This window comes from Rattus rattus, chromosome 6 (genome assembly GCF_011064425.1).
Source record: "Rattus rattus isolate New Zealand chromosome 6, Rrattus_CSIRO_v1, whole genome shotgun sequence".
In the NCBI taxonomy this organism is placed as follows: domain Eukaryota; kingdom Metazoa; phylum Chordata; class Mammalia; order Rodentia; family Muridae; genus Rattus; species Rattus rattus.
The window spans coordinates 144,408,247-144,415,706 of record NC_046159.1 but is presented as its reverse complement, the minus strand read 5'-3'; positions in this window follow the sequence as shown (position 1 = coordinate 144,415,706).

Sequence of the window (7,460 nt, the reverse complement as noted above, 5' to 3'; positions counted from 1 at the left end):
TTCTGTGGCATCAGGATGCCGACTGGTTCTCAGTGTGGGACAAACACAGTGATGTTTCTGTGGCCGAGCTTCCAAAAATATTCAACTGCAATGGCTATGCCACGGCAACTAAAGGACTTGTTCAGACCATGGGCCATTGCAACATTACTGCCATCTATAACAATATGCTTCAGATCTTCTCTCGCTGGTTCATTTCTTAAGTCCAGCTGGTATGGTATTTTCAGAATATCTTGAAATCTTTGATCCCGGGTAATGGAGGAATAGATGTGATCGCAGGGTCGGGCCAATCTTGCATCAGTATGTGAAGTGAAGTGCTGGGGCAGCAGCGCTGGGTCCGTTTGGGGAGCCTTTGGCTTGAGGTGAGGAGAGCTGCAAGAGCGAGGAGGCTCTGCACGGTCCGGCTTCCTATTATTCGGACCTGAAATTCCTGTTTGCTCTTGCAAACCATTTTCAGGCCTCTGTTCCCGGGCCGCTGGGAAAGATAGTGCAGATGGTGAACCTGCCTCAGTAAGGTCCGTGAGAGGGGGTGCTGTATGTTCAATGGGCTGTCTGTCTTCAGCCTCGATTTTATCAGGCACCACAGATTCACAATTAAGCACTTCCTGTTCTCTTGCTTCCTCTGCCGTTGGTCTTTCAAGCCTTTGTAATATCATGGCTACTTTTGCCCCTAGCACACCTATTTCTTGTTGTTGCCCAGCTAGCTTTGCAACCTTTTTTGAGAGAATTTCTAGTTGTAGATGTCTAGGACTGAAGGTGTCATGCAAAGGATTTGAGGCTTGCTATGATGAAGAGAGGCTGTGAGAGGCTATTGGTGAAGCATAGTTGCAGCAGAAGTGAGTAGCATTTTGGAGATGCCAGTACCATGAGATGACCAGCAAGCACAGCAGCAGCAGTGGAGTATAGGCATCTGGAATCTAGAAGACAAGGTGTGTGCTACAAAGGGCAGAGCTCAATAAGTGTCCTACGTTCTTGGAGGAGCCTAGTAGATTGTAAGTGGATCCCAGACAATGGACAATTAGAGTTTGATTTTGCTTTGGGTTGAACTGTGATGATTGTGGTTTTGGTTCACTGGATGGGTCTTTGGTCAAGGGCATATGAGTAGCTCCGCTCTCCTGCTAGAACCTCCAAACAAGCTCTGAGGTCCATTGTAGGAATATAAGGTAGTAAAGCTTATGGACTACCTGAAGAAATGTGTACCTTGGTGTGGGCCAGGTAACCCACTAGTTCATGGTCATCCCTGTCTGCCCCTATCCCTTGCCCTCATTTGGATGCCCTGATGAAGCCAGCAACTGTGGGTATTATTCATTGCCCAGGATATCAGGAGGGAAGAGATCCAGTGGCATGAGGCAATAACAAAGCAGATCAAGTGGCTTGAGATATGGCTATGGAGGAGCCTATCCTGGTTGCAGGCCTGCAAGAGACAGACACTGGAAACTGGGATTGAACAAAGGGATGGCCTCACTTAGAATGTACAACAAAAGAAAAGGCCCAAATTGCTTAGAAGAGGAAGGACAATGACACACTTTAGGGGAAAACAATACTCCCCAGAGAATAAACAAAAGACTCAAATGGACTCATTTAGGGGGATAAGAAGCTCATCCAAGTAGTTACGTTATATGTAATAGACTTTAGGACTTTAGCCAGAGAGACAGTAGAAAACTGTAAGTTATGTCACAAGTGAAAGCTTAACAGGCAAACAGGGCACAGAGACCAAGGCAGTTTAGTGGGAAGTCGAACTTAACTTCGCTGAGATAAACCAGGAGTGCCTGTAGATACCTTGTCAGGAATATATACAAGCTCTCTCCACCAAGCAGGAGATGGCCTCACTAGTCATCAAGAAGATACAGGAAGAAATCTTCCCCCAGTTTGGAGTGCCCAAGGTAATCAGGTCAAACAATGGCCCTGCATTCATTGCCAAGGTAATCCAGGGTGTCGCCAGGCATTTAGACATCGATTGGAAATTACATTACAGACCTCAAAGCTCAGGACAGGTAGAGAGAATAAATAGAACCCTAAAAGGGACCCTGACCAAATTAACCATTGGGACTGGCACAGACTGGGTGGCACTCCTTCCCTCTTGCTCTCATCAGAGCAAGAAATATCCCTTTGAGATACAGCCTTACCCCCTTTGAGATCTGATATGGGGCCTCAGCTCCTTTGACTGTATTAGATGATGTTACTGAACCAACATGTCACAGTAATAAAAATGATTTGTATACCAAGATAAAAGAACTACAGGTAATACAGAAAGAAGTCTTGTCACAGCTGGCAATAGCCTATGTTCTGGGGACCACTGAGTCATTTCACCAGTTCCAGGTCAGAGAAACTGTCCACATATGACAACATCGGGTCCAGACACTTGAGCCTTGCTGGAGAAGACCATAGCTGGTGCTGCTGACCACCCTGACAGTGGCCAAGGGTCAGCCCTCACCAGTTGCATACTAGCTGTTGGGGCTAGGAACTGAGAAAAAGCTGGATACATCAGAGACGTGAGCTGTAATGCTCATTTGAGGACAGTGCTTTGAAACCAAGAATTTCATGATTGCCCTGGGTTCTATCAAGATAGGTCCCCCAATGGCAGGTGTGGGGATAAGCTTGATTTCTATTGCTAATGATGTAAAGGCATTGCATATGTTAGTACTCCTAACACGTCTTGGGACTGGGCCTCAGTGATCACAACCTGTATAAGTTTAGAAATTCTAAAAGGCAGTCGTGAACTTGTGTGTGGGTTCAGATAGTGCCCAGATTGGAATTCTGATGCTAAAGATTTAGTAAGACACAAAGGAATTAATCTGACAATTATCTTAGGACTGAATTTAGGTAGTAAATTGGAAACGACTACTGATCCTCTTAAGAATAATTGAATAGTACTCCCTTGAGTAAAGGTACCACATTTTCTCCATACATTTCTCTGTTGAAAGACATCTGGGTACTTTCCAGCTTCTGGCTATTATAAATAAGGCTGCTATGAGCAGAGCAGAGGACGTGTCCTTGTTCTAGGTTGGATCATCTCTTGAGAATATGTCCAGGAATAGTAATGCTGGGTACTTAGGTATTATTGTGTCCACATTTCTGAGGAAATTCCAGACTGATTTCCAGAGTGGTTCTACCAGCTTGCGGTCCCACCAAGATTGGAGGATGGTTCCTTTGTCTCCACATCCTTGCCAGCATCTGTTGTCACCTGAGTTTTTGAACTTATTCACTCTGACTGTTGGGAGATAAATCTCAGGGTCATTTGTGAAAGGAATGGTTTAAAATAGCCCCCTAGACAAAACTTGAATCCAAAAGCAGACCTTGGAACTGCCTGTTCCAGAAAGTAGCTGATCACAGAAAGTGATTGCACCAGCTGGTTCAGCCACTTTGTTCCACAACCTAGCTAACCATAAAAGGAGCTGACCCAAGTATCAGGAACTGGTTAACCATAAAATTAGATTAATATCGTAAAGAACAATCATGAGAAACAGGAGGTTCTTCCTTGTGATTCGCTAGGGTTTTTTCTTTAAATATCCCTTCTTCCAAGTATTTGAGGTCAAACTCCTCTACCCCTGCGTGGGCTACGAGTCTCGACCCCACAGTGCTGGTTTCTGTCGTCCCTATCCATAAACCTCATGTTAACTGCATCAAGTTCAGTCTCTCGTGAATTCTTGGGGGAGTCCAATCATCTCGAGACTTGAGTGCAGATCTCCCCACTTCAGGGGTTTTTCAGAACAATTCCTAGATTCTTAAAATTTCCATTCTCACCTGGCCATTGTAGTTTTAGAAGGACTGCAGCTTTTAAGCCATTCCAATAAATTCCATATTTATTCCTTAACTTTTTTGACTCCAGAAATCTCAAATACAACATGCATCTATGTTGTCATTCATAGCCAATCTCAAAATATTCATTTTGAAGAAATAAGTTTTATAGATGCAAGAAACAAAACTGTAAGGACGAAGTTCAGTGAATACATAAACAAGGTTTTGTGTTCGGTGTGACCAGGCTTAATGGAAACTGGCCAAAACAATAACAAATTTTCTCCCTACCCATCCCTGAGATAGATTTCAAGAATAACCACAAGTTGTCCTGACCCTGTCCAGTCACCCAGTTCACCCCCTACCCTTTAAGAGAGGTGCCAACATAGCCCCTTCCCAGGAATTTTCCAAGACCAGGTGTGGGGCTGGATAAGGAAAGTGACTAATTGAGGCAAGAACAGCCCTTTGAGCAGACCAGGCAATACCTGACTAGATACTTTGTTCAGTGTACCACCAATGAGAGGAGCCAGATAAATTTTTTGCTGAAGACTGCTCCATGTAGAATAAAAGGTGTGTGCTTTTTGGGTTTGGGGTTAGACTCCCCTTGGTGGTTGCTGTGGATCCCATGACAGGCAAAGGTATGGGACAGGAAGACTTGATAGACAGATGTCACAGGTCACAGCCCTGGAGGGCACTGTAGGAGGAGAAGGGAATCTAGAGTATAGGAAGTGCTTAATTGTGAACCTGTGGTGCCTGATAAAATTGAGGATGAAGACAGAGAGCCCATTGAAGCTACAGCACACCCTCCTACAGACACTGAGGCAGGTCTACCACTTGCACAGTCTTTCCCAGCAGCCCAGGAACAAAGGCCTGAAAATTGTTTAAAATAGCAGACAGGAATTTCAGGTCCAAAAAATGGGAAGCCAGACTGTGCAGAACCTCCTGGCTATTGCAGCTCTCCTCATCTCAAGCCAAAGGCTCCCAAAATGGACCCAGTGCTGCTTCCCCAGTGTAATGCCCACTTCGGCCAGCAAGGAAGACGCAACACCATCGCATTCTTCTCAACAGCCTTTATTGCAAGAACACCTCATTGTTGATACGGGGACCCCAAGCAACAAAGGCACTAACCTTATATACAAAACAGGCTATGGCTGTATATTTGTCCTCTAGGAATTGGCCGAGCATGAAATACCTCATTAGCATGAATATCACCCCAGCCTTGTAGATGTCGGAGGTATGCCAACACATGTGCTGTAAGGTTGTTTACCACAAACGACCACCGGATGTCAGCGCCATCTTTTATCTATATGTACCGTTCCCTACAACTCCCCCTTTTTTGTTTTATAAAAAAAACATTAGATGGAAGCAGTGGTCTGAGAGAGATCAGACATGTATCACAGAGTGCCCAGCTCAGCCTTGGCGAGCCACTCTTGCAGTTAGGACTGCACACCAATGGTGAGAAATGAACTATATGCTGTAACACACCGTTCTAGGCCATACATATGTTTGTATTGGGGGAGAAACTGGGCAGAGGAGCATTTGACCAGCCCGTATGTTTAAACGGGGTGTGGCCACCTCTGTCTATGACTGGTCTAGATCAGGGTGTCACATCAATATTGTCATTGCTCCTGTCTCAGGTCGTTCCTTTCAGAGACTCAGTCTTACCCGTCATAGGGTTACCCTATCGCCACCAGGCCCCGTGTCTTAGGTTGGTCTGAGCCCGAGGAAAGTTGCCCATCTTTGGATACAATGACTTCACATGACAGTGACAAAATACGATCTAGGGCGAACTCTTAATTTTTCTAAGAGGCCAGCCATATGTTGGGAAAAGCACCATTTTCAATGGCGACCATAGCCTGGTAAGCAATCGCTTTGTGTCTGGCATGCTCTCTTTTTAAACGGCAGAAGAGCCAGAGACATATTCCGCATCCCAAGAGGACAATGGCCCCCCAGGCAAACATGCCAGCCCATTCTTTAAAAAGGAGAAAGCATGGGTAATCAATGAGGTGAAATCTCCAAACGTGATAGGTTCCAATCTAGTGTTGTTATGGACAGCAATCTGCATCAGCAATTGTCTCGATAGTTGCTCTGCTTTCATGGACCAGTTTCCTTTCAGATAATTCGAGATTTCTTTGCTCTGTTGAGAATACTGAGAAAAATTAGCTTGCAAAGGAATAATGTATAAACCTCTAAGGGAGGAAACGCAGGACTTCTGTGTCATATGCTATAATGCTTCAATTTGTTCTTGGATTAAATCTATCCATTGAATAGCTAATAGAAAGCCAGATGCCAAGTGGGTATTAAATTCTTCTTGTATCTCTAGCACCACTGCGGTTCTTTCCACATTCTGATTGATAGTTTCAGCCGTCTGTACTTGATTAGTGATAGCAATAGTGGGTGTAGTAGCTGTAGCAGCAGACAGCACAATAGCTGAAATTATGGCTGCCATAATTCCAAAATCCCTTCTGGTTCTTAGCAAATTAAGAATAGGAAAGCTATCTGGGTTGGCCTCTACTGGGATTGGCACAAAGGAGGGAATCTTGACCATCACTGCGGTATCATTGGTGCCATTCCAGCATTCAGCTAAATAGCAGACTACATCAGAGTTATTACAATTTAAAGCATCATCGCTTAGTGCTTATCAGAAAGAAGAAAGGTGGTCTAACTCATACTGAAGCACCAATGGCAGTATCATTTGCTAAAAGGCCATTAATCTTTACATTTACTAAACTGGTTTTGTTATTTGTTCTAGTGGCTGAAATATTATACAATTTAAAGTCTTCACCAAATAATCGGGCAAAAGGAATTAAAGATGTGTATCCTCCCTGCTCATTTGATAATACCCATTGATACCAAGGCCAAAAATTATGCTTGCCAGTAATTGCTATGAACTGGCATGGGTACTGGCCAGGATCTGGCAATAGCCCACAGAGTGAGTGAATCAACCTGGATTACCATTCCCAGCAATAATAGAGTGCGTAGTTCCATTGTCAGGAGTAGCAGGAGGCAGTTTGCAAGTCAAACACTCACTCACCCAAATTGGATTGTCTTGATTCTGTGGAAAAACACAAACAGCTCCCCTAGATCTCAAAATCATGGGATCTGGGCCATGCCATTCACCAGTTAAGACATCCTTCCACTTTACTTCTGCATTAATCATAGGTGTAGTAGCAGCATGGCGATCCGCAGCAGAGCAGCCATGTGCATCCAAAATTAAGAAATTTAGAGTAAACAAAGCTAAAGAAAGTTGTTCTTTTGGCGTTCGGCCACTGGCAATTCCCTCTTTTTGTTTTTGTATAAGCTCTTTTAAGGTATGATGTGCTCTTTCCACAATTCCTTGACCCTGGGAATTGTACAGTAATCCAGTAGTATGCTCGACCTGCATTGTCTGGCAAAATGCCTGAAAGGACTTTGCTGTGTAGGCAGGCCCCTTGTCTGCCTTGAGACTATCAGGCTTTTCTCAGGCTGCCCATGCCTCTAAGCAATGACTAATGGCATTACAAGCCTTTTCACCAGTCATCAGAGTGGCATGTATAATACCGGAACAGGTATCAACAGAAACATGAACATATTTTAAATTTCCAAATTGAGATATGTGTGTAACATCCATTTGCCAAATTTTTAGTGGAATCAGACCACGAGGGTTAACTCCCACCTGAGGAGGGTGGTGAAATTGAACACAATTCTGGCAACGTAATACCACATCACGAGCTGCAGCTCTAGAGATT